Source organism: Acinonyx jubatus, chromosome B2 (genome assembly GCF_027475565.1).
Source record: "Acinonyx jubatus isolate Ajub_Pintada_27869175 chromosome B2, VMU_Ajub_asm_v1.0, whole genome shotgun sequence".
Lineage (NCBI taxonomy): Eukaryota > Metazoa > Chordata > Mammalia > Carnivora > Felidae > Acinonyx > Acinonyx jubatus.
The window spans coordinates 53,106,478-53,128,071 of NC_069385.1; the positions used below are offsets into that span (position 1 = coordinate 53,106,478).

General features: G+C 36.0%; 1 protein-coding gene and 1 long non-coding RNA gene across 2 annotated transcripts in view; one reads left to right on the forward strand and one right to left on the reverse strand.

The window, feature by feature from the left end:
- SESN1 (sestrin 1) overlaps positions 1 to 21,594 on the forward strand; it is a 114,308-nt gene that overhangs the window by 64,225 nt on the left and 28,489 nt on the right. The gene's annotated exons all lie outside the window — the stretch shown is intronic.
- On the reverse strand, positions 8,831 to 19,675 carry LOC128315554 (uncharacterized). Its single transcript, XR_008298418.1, has 2 exons — positions 12,165 to 19,675; positions 8,831 to 12,009 (listed from the first exon to the last, which is right to left on the reverse strand). It is a non-coding gene; the product is annotated as an uncharacterized LOC128315554 (long non-coding RNA).

Genomic DNA, 21,594 nt, shown 5'->3' on the forward strand with positions numbered 1-21,594 from the left:
TCAGATTATTAAATTATAGACCCTATTTACACCTCAAATATGTAAAAGAAATACAACTATGTATCTTTTTACCATTTTCATCTCCGAGGAAGAACTTGGATGACAAGTTTTTGTATGTTTTTTTAAAATAGCATTTCTAAATTTACATCAAATAAGCAGCCACTTACTCTACCAAATCCTGGAGGCAGCCCTGATTTTACACACAAATTTCCAAGTTTCTTAAAAAATATGATAATACATAAAAAAAACTATTTAACCTTTAGTTCTTAGTTTCTTCATCTATAGAATGAGAACATTGCCACTTAGACACTCTCCAAATTCCCATCCTAGCTTTACTCAGTTTATTTTATAATTATTTTAGCTCTGAAATTCTATGATTATTACATCAAGTATGAACTAGATGATGAATATAATTGCACTGTTTTATCTGAGGAGTTTTAACACTTTGCTGTATTTCAGAGTCATCCCCATGAATTAAGATTGCCATAACTATTGCTATGAAAAGATACTAATTGGTAGAGAATTATAGTTTTAGGGCCTAGTGATTTTACTATGTGAAATAAAAACATACTTTTTTTATGTGCCTTAAGTCCGATTTGAAAGAATAAGAGAAAAAAACCTAGATTTTTAGGATTTTCTTGTACAACATTTGAGCTAAGATTTTGATTGAAAGAATATGTTTTTGTAGAAAATAGTAGTTCAATATTGTTGCATCACAGAATCTTAAATAGCATGGTTCATAAATGAAGTAACTTGTTTTTCTGGACTTACGGTCCACTGGGGAGGGGAAGATTGTATTTACTGCCTAGAATGTTTTCATGCTTTTTTATGCCATATCAGGAATATAACAATTATTTACATTTTGGCTGCACGTTATGGTCAGGGACCTTGTTGAAAAAGAAAAGGGACTGTGATCAGTAAGAGTCTCTGGACTCAGGTGCTGAACAAAAACCAAAGAAAGTTTTTAAGCATCCTGTAAGCCTTTTTTCTAGTACTGATGGGGTAGTGTTCCTCTTTTTATCTGTCTTGTTACAAATAATTGTTACAAATAAATTACAATTTATTTGTAATTGTCTTATTATTTTACTATGATTTTTTTATTAAATAAACTCCACTCCAGCGTGGGGCTTGAACTCAACGACCCCGAAACAAAGAGTCGCATGCTCTACTGACTGATCCACCGGGGTGTCGCTTGCTATGATTATTTTTTAAGAGCATTTATCTTTTGTTAGAAAGAGAACTGTAAGCAAACATATGATACTTCCCTACTGGAGAAAAGCTGAGAATAATATTGCTCAACTGGAAACAAGAAAGCTAAAATTGTGGTAGCACTTCCTCCAGGTATTTAGCTCAAGATTAAACAGAGTTGTCTGAAAGTTAACAGGAAAAGAAACTACTTGTGATGTGTTAAAACCACAATCTAAGAAAAAAAAATTCATAATGTCATATTATAGAGTATGAAGAACTAAAGGTCATAGTCAAACTGCTTTAGTAATATGTAATAAATACACTTTCCCTCACCTAAGAGAAAAACAACAATGACAAACAAAAAGCACCAAATCCCAATATAAGATGCTGAGTTGCTTGTATTTTGTTTGTTTTTGTTTTCATTCTTCTGGGGCCATGTGTCTAACAGCAGTGGTACTGTCTTCATATTTGAGACAAAGAATGGTCTTCAGATTTTCTGTGTCTCATTAAGGGACTACAGTCCAAAGTTTAAATTAATCTTGATGGGAAACTTTGAACTTATTTTCTCACTCTGGTAAATCTTAGAGACAACCCATAAAAGCCAATTTTAACCACATAAGGTTGCTGAACTATAGATTTGGTAGCATAAATGATGTTTGCATTCTATTATAGCAGTGTTTCCATGAGATCATTAAACAACTCAAATTTTAACTGGGGATTTCAACTACACTCCTCCTCTCTTCCAAACCACCTCTTCCCTCAGGAGACACTGGTAGAAGATTCCAATGAGAGGTAGGATGGGGTAGAAGTCCTGAATGGGGGCTAAAATTGGGAAATAATAGGAGCCTTTTGAGGGTTTCTGAAGGTCTTTGCTTTTAGCATTGCAAAAGGCAGATATAATAATGAGGGCAGTTGCTATGTTCTAGAAGTTCCAGACGTCTAACAATAAGCTTGTCCCTATTAATCATTAATACATGAAAGAGGTTGTGATGGTATATGAAGCCCAGTAAAATTCAATGAATGTATGTTTCTTTCTGTTCTCCCTCCTTCTTCCTTTGCTAGTTATGCCTTTGCCTTTGTCTCTGAGAGTCCTTCTCCACACCTCCTGAGTCCCTGCTTCCTCTCCATATATCCAGCTTTCTCTCAATCTTTTACATTCATTTATCTTTCATTTTGATCTGTCAGGAAAATTTGGGACCACAGATGTGTAGTACACAAATAATAGAACATAATTCAATCTTCATTTAAAAATATTGCCTAACATAGTTCTCTGAAGTAAGGATCTGTTTTATTACCTAACAGAATGCCTAGCACACAGCACTCAAAAATCTGTTGAGGGAATTATAAACAAATGAATGCTATTTTTGAGGACAGTTACGGAGTTGAGCTTCTAGGATAAAGAGCAAAATGGACCCTAAAGGGGTAGATTAAAGGATAGATTAGGAGTATGATATGAATTATGACAGTGGTGAAGCAAGTGAATGAACTCACCCCTTCTGTCTCCCTCCTTTAGCACCATGGAAACGAATCAAAGGTAATGTCTACAGGAATCCAGAAGTCCACAGTGGGAATATGATCAAAAAGAGATATAAAAAGACTAGGCATGTGTAAATTGGGAACAAACTTATTAAGAAAATAAGTGAACTTAAAATTTGGCTTTCATTTTGTCTATATTTTTAGGCTTGAATTAGATTAGGTTGCCAATGACAGAAAACCCAATAGATTTCTTATACAGGACAGGTTCTTTCTCTCTTATATAAAGGAAGGCAGTCTGATACTGATTTAGAAGCTCCATATAATCAGGTACCCAAAGTCCTTGGATATTTTTCCAGTAACTTCAAGATGAGGCTTCAGTCTCTTAAGACCGATGCCCAAGATGGCTGGCTGTTCCAGTTCTGGAATCACATCCACATTCCAGACAGTGGAAGAATTTACAAGGAGAATGAACATATGCTTCCTCATTTTAGTGACATTTACTGTGCATACTCCATTTCCTTTTATAATTGCACTGGCCAAAGCTTACTAACTTGGTCACACCTAGATGCAAGGAAAACTGGATAATATTGCTTTATTCTTTTTTTTTAAAATATAATTTATTGTCAAATTGGCTTCCATACAACACTCAGTGTTCATCCCAACAAGTGCCCTCCTCAATGCCCATCACCCACTTTCTCCTCTGCCCCACCCCACATCAACCCTCAATTTGTTCTGTGTATTTAAGAGTCTCTTATGGTTTGCCTCCCTCCCTCTCTGTTTGTAACTTTTTCCCCCTTCCCTTCCCCCATGGTCTTACGTTAAATTTCTCAAGATCCACATATGAGTGAAAACATATGGATCTGTCTTTCTCAGACTTATTTCACTTAACATAATACCCTCCAGTTCCATCCATGTTGTTGCAAATGGCAGGATTTCATTCTCATTGCCAAGTAGTATTCCGTTGTATATATAAACCACATCTTCTTTACCCATTCATCAGTTGATGGACATTTAGGCTCTTTCCATAATTTGCCTATGTTGAAAGCGCTGCTTATGAACATTGGGGTACATGTGCCCCTATGCATCAGCACTCCTGTATCCCTTAGGTAAATTCCTAATAGTGCTTTTGCTGAGTCATAGGGTAATTTTATTTTTAATTTTTTGAGGAACCTCCACACTGTTTTCCAGAGCAGCTGTACCAGTTTGCATTCCCACCCACAGTGCAAGAGGGTTCCCGTTTCTCCACATCCTCGCCAGCATCTATAATCTCCTGATTTGTTCATTTTAGCCACTCTGACTGGTGTGAGGTGGTATCTCAGTGTGGCTTTGATTGGTATTTCCCTGATGATGAGTGACATTGAGCATCATTTCGTGTGTCTGTTGGCCATCTGGATGTCTTCTTTAGAAAAGTGTCTATTCATGTCTTCTTCCCATTTTTTCACTGGATTGTTTTTTGGGTGTGGAGTTTGGGGAGTTCTTTATAGATTTGGATACTAGCCCTTTATCCAATTTGTCATTTGCAAATATCTTTTCCCATTCCGTCGGTTGCCTTTTAGTTTTGTTGATTGTTTCCTTCACAGTGCAGAAGCTTTTGTATCTTGATGAGGTCCGAATAGTTCATTTTTGTTTTTAATTCCCTTGCCTTTGGAGATGTGTAGAGTAAGAAATTGCTATGGCTGAGGTCAAAGAGGTTGTCAGACAATATAATGAAATAAAAGGCATCAAAATTGGCAAAGAAGAAGTCAGACTTTCACTTTTCACAGACAACATGAATCAACTCTACATGGAAAACCTGGCAGACTCCACCAAAAGTCTGCTAGAATTGATACATGAATTCAGCAAAGTTGCAGGGTACAAAATCAATGTACAGAAATGGGTTGCATTTTTATACACCAATAATGAAGCAACAGAAATAGAATTAAAGAAACTGATCCCATTTACAATTGCACCAAGAACCATAAAATACCTAGGAATAAACCTAACGAAAGATATAAAAGACCTGTATACTGAAAACTGTGGAAAGCTTATGAAGGAAATTGAGGAAGACACAAAGAAATGGAAAAACATTCCATGCTCATGGATTGGAAGAATAAATATTGTTAAAATGTCAATACTACTCAAAGCAATCTACGCATTCAATGCAATCCCAATCAAAATTGCACTGGCATTCTTCTCAAAGCTAGAACAAACAATCCTAAAATTTGTATGGAACCAAAAAAGACCCCAAATAGTCAAAGTAACATTGAAGAAGGAAACCAAAGTGGGAGGCATCACAATCCTGGACTTTAGCCTCTATTACAAAGCTGTAATTATCAAGACAGTATGGTACTGGCACAAAAACACATAGACTAATGGAATAGAATAGAGAACCCAGAATTGGACCCACAAATGTATGGCGAACTAATCTTTGACAAAGCAGGAAAGAGTATCCAGTGGAAAAAAGACAGTCTCTCTAACAACAAATAGTGCTGGGAGAACTGGGCAGCAACATGGAGAAGAATGAAACTAGACCACTTTCTTACACCATATGCAAAAATAAACTCAAAATGGGTGAAAGACCTTAATGTGAGACAGGAAACCATCAAAACCCTAGAGGAGAAAGCTAGCTTTATTCTTAAAGTGGCAATATGCCCAGCTAAAGATTTAGAGCTTTATTAACCATGGAAGAAACAAAGAACAGACTCTAGGGACAACTAGCCTTCTCTAGCACATTGACAAATGGATATTCTTGGAAAAATATTAGTAATAAAAAGTTACCAAAGAATTGTTAGAGAAGATTTTCAATATCGTATTATTTTTTAATGTTTATTTTTGAGAGAGAGAGCGCGTGCGCGCGCGCGCACGCACACACACACACACACACACACACACACACACGCACGTGAGCGGGGGAGGGGCAGAGAGAGACGGACACACAGAACTTGAAGTAGACTCCAGGCTCTGCGCTGTCAGCACAGAGCCCAATGCGGGACTCAAACTTCCAAAACATGAGATCATGACCTGAGCCGAAGTCAGACGCTCAACTGACTGAGCCACCCAGGTGCCCCGATATTGTATTTTTTTTTTCAAACTAATTGTGCCATTTTAAGTGTTTTTCAAAGTGATTGTGCCATTTTATATTTCTACAAGCAAGTTATGAGTTCAATTGCTCTACATCCTCACCATTCTGATTTTATTTTATTTAGTTTTTTTAATGTTTAGTTTTGAGAGAGAGACACACACAGGGTGCTAGTGGGGGAGGGGCAGAGAGAGAAGGAGACACAGAATCTGAAGCAGGCTCCAGACTCTGAGCCTGTCAGCACAGAGCCCAAAGCGGGGCTAGAACCCATGAACCATGAGATCATGACCTGAGCCAAAGTCAGACGCTTAACTGACTGAGCCACCCAGGTGCCCCTTGTATTATTTTTAAAATATATATTCTACTTAATATGTAAAATCATTGAGGCTAGGTTATGCTTGACATTAAAATTATCTGCAGATACATGGTAAATATTATAACTAGAAGAATTATACAAACACTAAATTTTATTTAAAAGAAAAAAATTTTTAATGTTTATTTTTTGAGAGAGCGCACGCAAGTGGGGGAGCAACAGAGTGAGGGAGACACAATCTGAAACAGGCTCCAGGTTCTGAGTTGCCAGCACAGAGCCCAGTGCAGGGCTCAAACTCACAAACTGAGATCATGACCTGAGCCGAAGTTGGACGCTTTACTGACTGAGCCACCCAGGTGTCCCACACATACTAGAGTTTTAAAATTACATCACTACCTGGGGTGCCTGGGTGACTCAGTTGGTTAAGTGTCTGGCTCTTGATTTCAGCTCGGGTCATGATCTCACGGTTGTGAGCCTGGCATCAAGCCTGGCATCAGGCTCTGTGCTGCACAGAGCCTGCTTGGGATTCTCTCTCTCCCTCTTTCTCTGCCCCTCCCCTGCTCATACACATGCATGTGTGCGTGTGCTCTCTCTCTCAAAAATAAACATTAAAAAATAAAAATAAATAAAAAATTAAAATTACATCAATACCTAATAATTTTTATCCTAAATACACATTGTTCAAGCCCAAAACACCAAAAGAAAAAAAATTGCGTATTTCACAAATGCTGTGCTGAATAGTTGTTTACTTTATATTCTGAGTATGACAAGACTGCTGGTTCAATGTATTGTAACTCTTACTATGTAGTTCCCACTGCTAATATTTACTGATCATTTACTATTTACTGACCATTTATAGCCACTGTGCTTGATTTCATGTAATCCTGTGGCCCTCTAAAGTTGCTATACTATCATTCCCATTGTACAGGTCAGGACATCAAGGGTAAGAGAGATTTAATTTATCCTTAGACCCCAGGATTGTTGGACTCTAATGACAAGGGTTTTTAGTCCTTATACTTTACTTTTGCTTTATAAATGTTTAATAGTATAGTCTGAGTATCATTTTGTATCTGCATAGAAACACAGCTGGAATCAATTGTGAGAAGACCATGCTTACTAAATGCTTGTTTATGTATTATGAATGTTTCTCCTGTCCAGATGGCAACCTGATAGTATGAAGGTGTCAAAATATTGGCAGTCAATATTGTAAATTATTTATTTCTAGCAGTTTTCATTTTATCATATCTTGTTCTTATAGCAAACCCACCAAGTGAGTAACTCATTTTACAGATGAAAATTCTAAGACATGAGAAGATAAAATAATGTGCAGGGGTTGGAATCTAGATTTTTCATTTTAAGTTCAGATTCTTTTCATTTAGTTGTGTGCTGCTTTAAGCTCTAGAGATAATTGAAGAAGGACATTTTGGAATGAAAACAAATAGAGGCATCCATCCACAAGTGCACAGTTACAAGTAAACTAATCTGTGTATAAGCATCTCCACCAAAACCATCTTTGACAACACCACCTTGCCTTGTATTTGTTTAGGTATAAAGTAGAAGGAAGCAATAGGCTTCTTGAGAGTCTGCTGTCTTAGATCTACTGAATGTGTCTACTGCATTCCATTTCTACCGTCGTCTCTCTGGTTTATACCCCAGTTGCCTCCTGACTAGATCATTGCATTATCTTAAATTTAGCCTACCTGCCTTTAGCTTCCGCTCACAACTCAAACCATCTGGGCAATTTCTCCTAATCTTCTAAAATCAAATCTCAGTAACCTCATTTCCCTGCTTGAAACATTTTAATGATTCCTTGACTTCTTCCTTTCTTAATTCAAAGCCCTACTATACCTGTAACATAACTCCACTGTATGTATTTATTGGATTATAGGCTCCTTAGGACTGGAATTGTGTTTCTTTAATCTTTGAATACTTTGAACTATTTTGTGTGGGTTCTTGCAAAGCACTGTGCTCTCTGTAGATAGTTGCTAAATGGAAATTATTAAATTATTTGATCCTGTTAAGGCCAAAATGTGGTTTTTAAAAAATTATAGGGCTGTTATCCTCAAACAGTGGTTATAAAAAGTTTATGTTCTTCCTACCTTTGCCATGACCCTAATCCAACTCTCCCCTTCATTAAGGGGCTTGGGTAGATAGAAGAAAAGGTTTGCAATATCTCTTCACTAAGATTGAGGCCATCTTCCAAATAACATTCTTTTCTATTTTAGCATGCCTACATATGTATCTGTCTTCTCACCTGTTGATATAATTTTAGGGAAATGTTTACTGATCTTATACCTCTCCTTAATTCTTATAATTCACCCAAAGGGATGCAGTGCTGGAAAAGATGGGCCATTTCTTACCCCTAGAATTTTTGGTGTAATAAAGGAGACTGGCTAGCCCATTAGCTCTGACAGTGCAGAGATAAGTGCTGTGACAGAGGAAGTGCATAAGGGGAACATCTAACCTGCAGAGAGGGGTTGAGGAAGGCTTCTCTAAAGCAATGACTTCTAACTTCAGACTGAAGGTGAGACATGGGCCGGGGTCAGAGGGAAGAGCATGTACAGAAGTCCAAGAATGATCCCTTTGGGTGACTGTCAAGTTAGGTAAACTTGTGAGGCTGAAGAGGAAGGGGAGCGGTTAGCCTCACTACCTCTTCCTTAGATGTACAGTTTCCTTTGCTGTGTTCATCTCGCACACTTGTGAAAGTCCGTGCTTTCACCACTTTTGCCACTACTCAGAAATCTTTTAGGGTTCCATTATTGCCTCCTACTTTGTCCAGTCTCCTCCTTCACTGGTTTTCTAGGCTCCCTACAACCGACTCTAACTTATTTCCCACCGCTTACTAACTTATCCTCCTGCCAGAGCCAAAATAGTCTCCTTATAGTCTCTTGAGTTCCTGCAGCTTGTTTTCTCCTCAGTTCCATTCCCCTCTAGCTGCCTTTTAAGACTTTACTGATAGTTTCTACTCCTGAATATTTGCAGTTTGTGGCATGTCATTTAATGCATAATTATATGTTGCCCAGTATTGTCTTCTGTTTCTCAGTCTTTTATTATCAACTCGATTGTAAGTCCCTGAGGGCTGGCTCTGAAACTACATTTCATTTTATTTTATTTTTAATAACATTACTCAATTATATATGGAATGTTAAATGAGGAAGTACACTATGCTGAAATCAATAGCATCTTCACGCAAAAAGATTACAGAATTGCACTCAAATGATAGTGTAAGATAGTTTGAGCAAATAGAATAAATTCTAGAGTTCCCCTCACAATTTGAACACTCCCCTGAGAACTTCTGACAGTTTTTAAAACAGCATGATTACTACATGTTTTGTTCTCATTTTACAACCAACGAATGTAAATTTGAAAGTATGCTAAATGAATGTAAAACTTTAACAACACATATGTATATATTTTCTGAACTTGAAAATTAAAGAAGTTTAAAAAACAGTAAATTAAAATCATTAGTGGCTTTGGTAAAAATTAAATATTTAAACTACATCTCTTCAGTTTTTAATACATTTTCAATTACATCATTGTCATGGGAAAAGAATCAATAAGGCAAGTGTTAAAATCATACATAAGGGAGCATCTGCCTTCCATGGTCAGACACTGGTTATACTTCAACTGGAAGGTCGCAGAACTGTATACCTATCTCCCCTGTCTGTAAATCTTCCTCGGGCCTCCTCCATGGAAACAATCTATTTTTTAAATGTCTAGTAGAAAGCTCATGACAGCCCCTTCCTCAGCTGTCAGGACTGTGAACAGGAAACCTTTTCCTTCTGCTGGTCTCAGCCCCAAGTTGTCCCAAAGTTCCAGCAGTGTCTCCGGAGTCCAGAGCAATATGTCCTCACTCTGGACAATGCACTAAAGTTCTGTAGTTGCATTTGTAACTGTTGAGAGATGGAAAGGAAAGGGCACTGGATCCGAAGGCACACAGACTTACTTTTGACCCATAGCTCTGCCACTTTTCAGTTTCATGACAAGTTTCTTCTTGGGTAACACAGGAGTGAGATCCATCTCACAAAGTTGTTGTGAGAAATTGCCAAGTCACTCTATGTGAAATTTGTGGACTGTAAAATTCTATATACGTTTTACTTTTTATTCCACAGTCCATATGTAGAGTCATATTCAGTATATAACATGAGATTTTATGGTTCTTTCCAAGACTTGAGGATCTTGAGAACTTCAGACATACATTTTTCCTGTGTGACTTATTGCTTTCTAATCCACGTTGGTTATTTTTATTTTTTATTTCATTCACTTATTCTTACCTACCCTATCCTCAAACTCATGGATGAAATCATTTTAGGCAACTAAGAAAAGAATATTTTGAGACATGAAAAAAGTTCAGTTGCCTCATCTATAGAAACACTAAAGAATTCTCCCACTGTCTTTTTTCCCATTATACTCTGCATGCATAAGAACACATTATTAGCAGTCTGTATCTTTATATAAATGCTCTGGACATAGAGCACTGTTCATGCCTCCGTGGACATTTCATAGTCCTAAGTAGTTTTCTGATATCCTTGCTTCTCCAGAACCTATTCTTCTTCTTCTTGATTTTCATACCTCTCATTAGACCCGATTCTCCAATCACAGGGACCCTAGCAATGACTTCTTGTCAAGTACTAATGCTTAGATTCTGAGAGTTCCAGAGCTAGGGATCTTGTTCATGCTAATACAAGACCAAAGAATGGAGAATCAGAGGAAGCAGACATGTGAGTCTAAGTCCCAATTATCAGGAAGAGCTACAGCCAAGTTAAAAGGCCATTTTATTAATGTTTACCTGCCACCCGTGCTGGGGTGGGATGGGAAGGATGGCATGGGGGAGGGGAGTCCAACATTCTGAGGGTAGTTAATGTCTAAGAACTTGTGTTATCTGTCACTCTTTGACTGTATCTAAGAATCTTACTTTTAGTCATCAGTGGCTAGGAAAAAGTCTTTCTAGGACACACAGCTCTATTATCCTTAGAATTAGTAGCTCTCTGAAATTCCTTGTAGCATTTAGGACCTTTCTTGCTACTTTAGTTCCCCCATTTACTGCTTATATTATTGCAGATGTTCTGTAGTAAACAATTTTCTTAAGCAGAGAAGACAGAAAAGTATCCTGAAATCATAATTTTTATACACTAAATCTCTGTTTCGGAGTAGGCATGAAATGGTAAGAATTTTAGACTATTAAGTGAACAATTTAGAATCTAAATCTACATGAGATAGTTAATGTACATTTTTCAAAGTAATCTTCAAACTCCGCTCAAAGATGTCTTTTCTTTTTTTAAATGTTTGTTTATTTTTGAGAGAGAGTATGAGCAGGGAAGGGGCAGAGACAAAGGGTGACAGAGGATCCGAGGTCGGCTCCTTGTGGACAACTGTGAGCCTGATGTGCAGCCCAAACTCACGAACTGTGAGAACATGACCTGAGCTGAAGTCAGACTCTCTGTCAACTGAGCCATACAGGCGGCCCCAAAGATAGCTTCTCTAATGTCACCAATATGCACCATTGTGCAATTCCAGCATCATTTTTCATTTCTTCAACTGCAGATCTTTTGGAATGGTTGGGGGGTTATTTTTTGATACAAATAGCCATGGTTTAGGGGACTTTTTAAAAGGATCTCATTGTCCAACACACTGCTCCCATGGACTGTTCCTTTTCCTGTGTGAGGTCCTAGGACTGAGAAAATCATTTTTAGGTAGTGGATTCTCTGTTTCTGTGGTATGTGCTACCCAGTTTTCCATGTGGCATCAATTAATACTGCTTTTAAGAAATGCCTTTTTATGACCCAAGGATACTGTAAGTAAAACTATGCTGTTTAACCCTGTTTTACTCCAGTATTTGCCTGCTCGAGTCTCTGGAAGAAAGACCATTTTACTTTTTGCTGTATGGTGTTTATGTAGTAGAACATCATCAGAGTACTTAATTTAACATGCATATGTACAGTGTACCAGCAGACTTCAGGGTCAGATCTGGTCCCTAGAACAGAAAAGTACAAATTAGCCCTGCTATTAGAGCTATGCTTCTCCCTCCCATTCTCCCCTCATCCCAAAAAGTTATCTGTACGTGGAATTTTTTATCATTATACAAGAAGATGAATACAATAGATATGTAAGAAAGTAAATACCACCCACCATAATCCCATTTCCTGGAGAGAAACTCTTTATCAGTTTGATTTTCAGATGTAATAAAATTTATATAATCCAAAGGTATAACTTCTAGAAGAAAACAGGAAAAAAAAATCTTTGTGACCTTGGGGCAGGCAAAGGTTTCTTAGAACATACAAGTATAAAAAATTAAAGAAAAAAAATTGATAAATTGGATTACACCAAAATTAAAAACTTTAAAATCTATGCTCTTCAAAAGACACCATTAGGAAAATGAAATGACAAGCCATAGACTGGAAGAAAATATTCACAACCATATGTATCAAACAATTTGTATTCAAAACGTATAAAGAATACTTACAACTCTGTAACAAGAAGACAACAACCCAATTTTTAAAAATGGACAAATGAGGGGTGCCTGGATGGCTCAGTCAGTTAAGCATCTGACTTCAGCTCGGGTCATGATCTCGCGGTCTGTGAGTTTGAGCCCCACATCAGGCTCTGTGCTGACAGCTCAGAGCCTGGAGCCTGCTTCGGATTCTGTGTCTCCTTCTCTCTGCACCTCCCCCACTTGTGCTCTGTCTCTCAAAAATAAACAAACATTAAAATAAATTGTTTTAAATGGACAAATGATTTGAACTGAGACTTCATTAAAAAGATATATAAATGACTAATAAGCACATTGAAAGGTGATCACTATTAATAGTTACCCAAGATAGGCAAGTTAAATCCACAGTGAGATATTACTACACTAGGGCTTCTTAACCTCAGCACTTAAAGTTTGGGCCAGATAATTCTCTGTTGTGAGGGGCTGCCCTATGTGTTGTAGGCTATTTGGTAGCATCCCTGGCCTCTACCAGCTACATGCCAGTAGCAAACCACCCACCCACCAGTTGTGAAAATGAAAAATGTAACCTGATGTCAAATGTTTCCTAGGGGGCCAAATCATCCCCAGGTAAGAACCACCACACTATACCACTAGATAGCCTAAAATAATATTTATCATGCTAACTGTTGGTGAAGGTGTATAACCACTGGAACTCTCAGACGGCTGGTAGTAATATGAAAATGGTACAACCACTGTAGTAAATGGTTTGGCAGTTACTTAAAAAGTTAAACCTATATTTATTATGGGAATCAGCCATTTCTCTCCAAGTCAAGAGAAATGAAAGCATATGTTCACATAAAGCTGTTCAGAATCCTTAGAGGATGTACTCTTTATTCTACATAGGTGAGAATTTTACCCATGAAATGAAAATCTCAAGTACAAGGAACCTTTTCTTTGTTGACTATATAGTATTTTACACACTTCCTTCTAGGATCATTTTGCTTTTTCCTGAAAGGAAGCTCCCTCAATGAAGACTTATTGGTGGTAAACTTACTTTTTATCTCTTAAAATGTGTTTCTTGCATTAGCTTTCTCAATAGACAGTTTCATATATTAATACAATTGAAGAGTGGCCATTTTCTCTCTCGGTGCTTTGAAGATACTATTCCATTGTCCTCTGACTTCCATTGTTAAAAAAATAGTCCATTTAGTATCCCTTTGTAGATAATCTGACTGTTCTCTTGGATAACTTTTAAGGTCTTCCCTTTTTCTTGGAATTTTTCAGTTTTACTATATGTCAAGATATGAATTTCGTTTCTGTTATTCTGCATGGGATTCATTGTGCTTCCTGGAAAAAATGAGGATTGGTATCTTTAATCAGTTCTGGAAAATTCTCAGTCATCATCTCTTAGAATATTGCTTTTCTCCTTCTAAATATATGTATACAATATATCATTACTACATATATACTATGTAATTATATGTATACATTACACCTTCTATTTCATTCTCCATGTCTTTTTCTTTTATATTTTTGATCTCTTTGCATTGTATGCTACATTCTGAATTATTTCTTCAGATTTACTTTCTAGTTTGCTAATAATTTTCTCTTTAGCTATGCTGAATATCAATTGAGTTTTAAGTTTTAATAATTATAAAATCTGTATTTGATTCATTTTTAAATCTGCTTATTTTTTGATGGTTTCTTGTTCCTCACCCATACTTTCCACTTCCTTTAAAATAATAAAAGACATATAAAACTGGTATTCTGTATCTATAATTCTAACACCTCAAGTCTTACAGGTCTGAGTTAAGTGATTATTGTTTCTTCTGACCCTTACTAATGGTGCCTTTTTCATGGTATATTTTATTACTGTAAGCTCCTATTCATTAGAACTTTATCTCCTGGGATGATCTGTATATCTGATTGGAGCCTGGGAACATAACCAACCCCCTTTAACTGAATCCTTGCATTAGTTTTTGTTTAAGACCAGAAGGGTAATAGTAAGTTAAAGCCCCAACTTCTCATGTGCAAACCATTGTGTGTTTATGAATTTTCAGGGGATATATCATCCCACCAAGAACAAAAGTTGAAACAGGCAAATTTTCTATCTCCTTTTATAGATGGGGTATTTTTCCTAGTTCATTTGTTCATTGATAGTATAACTTCTTGGGGTTTGGCTTTATAATCGAGTCTCTGGTTTACCCCCCAGTTTCCCAAGTCCTAAGCTTTGTCTTCTCTTCCCATGCTATTGCTAGGTTACGGGATCCATAACTACCAGCCCCAGTAATTGTTACCTCTCTGGATTCCTCCTGTTGGTCATTTTTTACTTCTAAGGATTTCTCTTATTTTGCCAGCTCAGCCACTATATTTTTTATAGAAATATTGGTAGGTGTTTTGTTCAACATGAGTAAGAATCACTATTATGGAGGTTAGTTATTACCCTAATCTGTCAGAGAGTGCTGCTGTCAGAGCTCCTTAAGGCTTAGGACTAAGAATCTTTATAGTAAATGGCCTCCTACTATCATGCTGTCCAAGTTCTTATTTCTGCTTTTTAGAGTTTTTATGACTATTCCCGTGTGATTAAATGGTTGACCATCATACTTCCTCTGCTATCAATTTAAACAGTAGTCCCTACTCTCTTCTAAATTACTGTGGACTTAGAAACTAGATAAATAAGCTTGTTGTAATTTTGCACAAAGTAAAAGTTAATTGTCTTTAAGAGAGGTGGGCCAAAGGTTTTCCTCTGAGTATAGTACATACTCTTTAATGTATAAACTCTGTGGCATCTATTTTATGTCTTTTTTTGCTTGTTCTAGATTCTGTTCTTGAGATTGACCCCCAAAAAAGTCAGTTTGGTTATAATGAAGTATTTCCATATCAATAGTCTATAATCATCAGCTATTTTGGCCAAATTTTTAAATGTGGGAGGAAACAGCGCAAGGTGTGTGTGTGTGTGTGTGTGTGTGTGTGTGTGTGTGTGTGTATACTTAAGCAAGCATTGTATTTAATCCTACCACACAAATCACTGTGAATTCTTTCATTTTTTTTTTTTGAGTAGGCAATACAGTATTTAGCCAAAGAGAAAAACTGCAGTATTTTCTTATGTTTTAGGTTGATTAAAGTGACTATTCCTTTTTTACTTGAAAAAGTCTTTAAGTTTATATTTAAATTCTAGTTAATAAAGTGACTTTAATAATGATTATGGGCCAGTTTGTCTTCACTTATGTTTTTGTTTTTTTCCTTTTACATAAAATGTTAAATTTATGCTAAAAGATAATTTTACTCATTTAACTATTTTGATGATTTTTTAGTTAGACTCAAGCCTACAGCTTTCTCTTTGGTGTCATGTGTACAAATCTTACAATATAATGAAAATGTGTTTTCAAATACTTGTGTCATGTGCTGGTAGCTATAATTTCAAAGCATGATTAACATACTTCCACTTCCCAGACCTTTGCATCTAGAACAGAATGTACTCTCAACATAGCCCAAAAGGGGCATATAAATACTCTGAGGTTATACTTTAAAACAGTGAACACAACATAAGTACATCCACAAGTAGTAATTATAAACTATATTCAAAACATAGTGCATGGTATTTTGTAGATTAAGAGACAGTATTAGTGTGGTAAACTGTCAAGTGGTAGAAGATATTCCTCATTCAGCATGACAAAATTTACAAAATTTTGTAAAGGTTCAGAGGGGACTGGAAGTAGGTAAATGGAATAAAGGAAACTGGGATCTGATTTACATATATAAGAAAGGCAGTAGCCAGGGAGAAGGGATATTGAGAGATGCTATGGAGCATATCCTATTTTGGCAGTAGGCTCAGTCGGGAGCCAGTTCAGATTTCCTGGAGAAGAATGATGTTCTAAAGTTTTTTTGGGTGTGGGCAGTCCACAGAGCGTGGGATGAACAGTCAGTCATAGAGAAGAGATTACAGGTAAGGTAGGAAGGGATTAAGAGAAAAGTTTATGGTCCCTTGACCTCTTTCCTGATGGATACACAATCACTGGAATATTAACAGTGGAAAAAAAAAAACTAAAACCATTATCAGGCAGCATCATGGTATAGTAGAAAGAATATGCCTTTGGAGTCAGGCTTGAGTTCTAATCTTTACTTAAGCTGCTTGCTTATTATGTGACCTTGGGTTAGATACTTTCTCTGTTTCCTGTTTCAAAAATGAAAAGAGCATCTACCAAAAGGGTTATTATGAGGGTTGAATAAGTTAAAATGAATTAAATATTAAATGAGTTAAAACATATGTAAAATGCTTTAGAAGAGTACCTGATACATACTAATAACAATATGTGTTAGCTATTCTGTTAATATTATCAAATCTGAAACCACAAAGTATAGCATATATCTGCTTCTAGAACCAAATCTGGGACTAAAAATCTGAGTTATTGGTTTTAAAGCTCCTCATCAATTGGTACACAATTACCTAACTGCTACAATAACTATCAAATGTTCACCATAATACACAATCCTGCTTTCCAAGCCTTTTGACCTCTTTGCGTTTGTAGTTTAAGGCATTCTTCAGTCCAGGTGCCCCTTTAGAAGCAAAAAGACGTAGTGGGTCTAACTATAAGCAATTACAAAAAGAAGAGGGAAGAAAAAGGAAGATGTGGATATTGTTCTCAAAGACCAACCGAGGGGGGAAAAATACTTGTTTAATAATGCTTAATTAATATTGGTTGAATGAATGTTGAATAAACTGGTCCAATATATTCATACATATAGAGGTTCATGAATTTAACCAAAAGATACACAACCAATCCCTGGTGTATAGAAATATGAGTGTTAAGTAATTGATGAAACTTTCAGTAACATTTGGGTGGGTACTGTTTAAAAATACTAAGATTTAAGAGTTCAAGGAAAATATGAGCTTGATGTAAAAGTGTGTCTTTCCCAAATAATGTATTGAAACTACCTTTTTCTTTCTTTCTTCTTTTTTTTTGCAGAAGGCATCTTTATTTTTTTCTTCCAAATTTTTATGTAAATTCTAGTTAACATAGAATATAATATTGGTTTCAGAAGTACAATTTAGTGATTTATCATTTACATATAACACTCAGTGCTCATCATAACAAGTGTCCTCCTTAATACCTATTACCCATTTAGTCCATCCCCCACCCATGAAACTACCTTTTTCTTGATTCAACATAGCTTTGTTATCTGTGACAATTGAGGATAGAGGAACAGAATGAAGTGAGGGTATCGCCAATAAACCCAGAACTAGTCTTCAAATATTATTTAATCCCCCCCACACACCTTCCTTAGGTATATAGAATACAATGAACTGTTGAGGGGAAGTATACATACATACATTTTGGACAGCATCTTACAGTATTAGTAGCAAACCTCCTATGTCTTACAGTACAGGAAACAATTGATATGACAAGTCAAGCTGATCTACTTAAAATAATTATTTTTTAGGGAACTAAAACCAACAAATGGTTTAAGCAGCACTTGAAGAAAAAACAAAAGGTGGTTCTTGAAGGTTTTTACAGAAAATATTGGTAACTGCTTTAGAATATAGATTTAGCAAGCCAAAAGCAAAATGAAGAAAACTATCAAGTATCGTTTTACAATGTTTATGTCTCTATTGCAAGTAACACTCTCAGTTTGAACAAATAACGGAGGTTAGCACTAAACATTACAGTGATGAAGTATGTAAGTCTTTGAAAATCTCTTCTAAATCCTCAGAAAATTTTCTTCTCAGGAGAATATGTATTGAGTAATAAAGAGGAAACATTGCATAGAATAGCACTATGGGGTCTGTTCAGTTTCCTTGCTTGCTTTGAAGGTTATATTTATTTGTATGTGACTGTCATGCTCATATTTTTGGATTTGGACAATAACATTTCGTTGTTGGCTGTACCCCGCCCCATGAATTTTGGAAATTGAGTATTAGGGAATTTAAAAAGAGAAGAATTTTTTCTTATGGATATTTCCACCCTTATCCTCTATCTACAAACAAGAAAGAAAATTTCCCAAAAAATTCTATATTTTATTACACTAATATTTTAAAGGTGACTTTAATGTATACAGTATCTGACACAGTAAGGATAAAAACAAAATTATCACTGTTATTAAAATCTATTTTTTTAAGGATTGGTGAAAAGATTTAAAATCTTTGTTACTTTTAACTCAGGACAGTATATCCTGTCTTATCACAGTGCTCTGCTCTGACACTATATAACTTTTTTAAAAAAACATTGAAGGTTGGACCTCATTGGTATCTGGAGTGGTTGAGTCCTGATCTGTCTGCTTTGTGGTTGGCTGACAGCTGTTACTAAGCTTATTTTTTGTTGTTGTTGTTCTTAGAGTTAAAAGTTGAGTGTGACCTATTTGAAATGCACCCTGCTTTTGACTCTGCTTTGCTCTTTTTCCTGGATCCACATACTTTTTTTTCTGATGTCTTTTGAAGTTTATATATTTTTCAAACCCACAAAAATGTAAATTTAATATACATTATTTTAGGGTTCTAGGGTTTTAATGTATATTTGTAATGTTCAAGTTAAAGTATTGTGTTTAGTTTTTTAAAATTTTGTTGAATACTTGAAAGTTGAAGTTTCTGACCTAAAAGTAAGTTCTTATTGTAAAGAACACATGTATTATTTAAGAACTTGCCTATTACAAACACAAAAGATGTAGTATCTTCATTGTTAATAAAAACTGTCTCAAAGTACTTCATTGTACTTTTGCTTCATTGGACATTTCTTAGGTCAAATTTTTGTGATTTAGGATAAAAGTTATTGGTCACACTGGCATGTGTGTCACTGAAGGATAAGATTGACTTTATTCATGTTTTTTGGAGAAGGGCTAGAAGGATTGATAATCCTTTCACAGTTATAGACCAGATCCAGGACAGACTAAATGTAAGTTCTAATGGAAGGCAAGTTTGGTTTGTAATTCAGTAGACTGTCATAAACCATTGTGATTCTAAGAGCCTTTTCTCTTTAAGGCTCTATTTAACATTGGTGGGAATGAGACTTTGAGCTAAATCCCCCCTGCATTCTGCTGGTATCAGCAGAAATCCATGGATCATTCTCTGAACCTTAAAGCCTGACCCAAGCCTGGGGGAATAATGTAGGGAGCTACAGACTAGCATGGATCCTCCAAACCCACTATGAGTTCTAGTGGGCCGATCCGGAGATATGGTATATATATAAGGCAGTGATATTCAAATGTGTTACTAATTTTTTTTGTCAGCATAGTCTTCAGTCAAACAGTATTACCAGAATTATGATATATGCAATATATAAAACTGGCATGTTATTAATGACGTCTTTAAGTTCAAATAAATAAAGTTAAATTATTTATCAAGTCAGTGAGAACAGTGAGGCTATTTTATGTTTTAAACAAATTTGAAATTAAGGGCTATGGATTATGACTGCAGTATTATTTCTGTACTTTTTTTTAATGTTTATTTTATTTTTGAGAGAAAGCATGAGTGGGGGGAGGGGCAGAGAGAGGGGGGGACAGAGGATCTGAAGCTGACTCCACGCTGACAGCAGCCAGCCTGATGTGGGGCTCGAACCCACAAACCGTATGATCATGACCTGAGCCACAGTCAGATGCTCAAACGACTGAGCCACCCAGGCGCCCCTCTGTATTTTCTTGTATGCATAATATCCAGGTAATCTGGATTCACACAGCAAAGCACCCTTACTGTACCTTCGCTGTAGCAGTCCACTCACTGCTAGTTTTACTCCAGCAGATGCAGAGATGCACGAATTTTTTTAAAGGCTGGAACACATTATACCCTTTCTAATCACACATTTACAAAAATGCTCAAACATATGCTCACAGAGACGGTGAAGGAAACTTTACTTAGTCTAGGAACTGAATTATTAAATTACTATTAGGGTGGTTTCCAATGCATTTAATGTTGATTTACATTTGTAGTTTGCCTTGAAAAAGAAAGTTTAAGTTTAATATTTTATAATAACTCTAAAGAACTTGTAAGGAATGGATCCTAAGAAAAACAATTTGAAAACCACTGATAATGTAACAAACAAGCCTGGTGTAGGAGGAGGCCAGATTCTAGTTAGCTTAAAGCATATAACTCTTGATAAAATCAACTCTTGATGAAATTATATTAACAGAGCTGAAATAAAAGTTTGAGAGAATATGAAGTTCACCTGCCCTTCATTTTAAATTTGAGGGGGCTCAAACTGGAAGGGCTGTTAAGAGATTTATAAACTGGGTTTCTGTTTTTTGTTAGTCTCTTTGTTTCAGGACTGGGCAGTAAACTAGATGACTCCCCATTTAATGCTCCCTAACAGAGTCCCAAGCTATCTGCCAATCTGTGTGACTTATGTGAGAGGTGTAAGTCTAAATAAAATAGACACCCAAACTCAAATTAAGATATTTCTGCCTGTTCATAGGATTTAAGAAATTAAATGCATATAATTTGGCATTCAGTAAATATCTATAAATAATGATTGAATGCTAAATGCTTACATAATATTAAGATTTCTGTTAATTGCTAAAATAATAGCATTGACCTCTGTACATAAACCTATGCCAAAATGTACTTTTCACATTAGAGTTACAACAAATTAAGAATACTACCTTCTCCAATTTGTAATATCTGAATAAAATCCTGTGTTAGTATTTCTCAATTGTTTGCCAAAAATTAGGAAAACCATATTTTTCTGTTATTACAAATGCTCTTGAATTATGTTCAAATTTAAGCTCATGTAAAAACAATTTTAAAATGGCATTCTCTCTGGGTTTTTTGTTTTTGTTTTTGTTTTTTAGTATTTTTAGCTATACACAAAGATAGTAGTGATAAGTAAAAATAAACATCTCTGTTGAACTACATTGGCCTGAACATACACGTATTCTGTGTACAAAGGGGAAAATGGCCCAGAGGTGCAGTGAGGATTTTGGAGGGCAGAAGAACAGATGGGAAACTTCAGTGAATGGCGTTTTATTTCTAAGGTGCTTAATAAAATGCAGGTAGTCTCTAGATGTGGCCTTGTACGTTGTGACCAGGTTTTACAATTTAACACCCTCTTGGAAAACTAGAGATCTCAGAAGGAGGCAAAGAAAGAAGGTAATTTAAAGGATTAAAGGACCCACAACTAGAGATTATTACAGGGATGGGGGGCC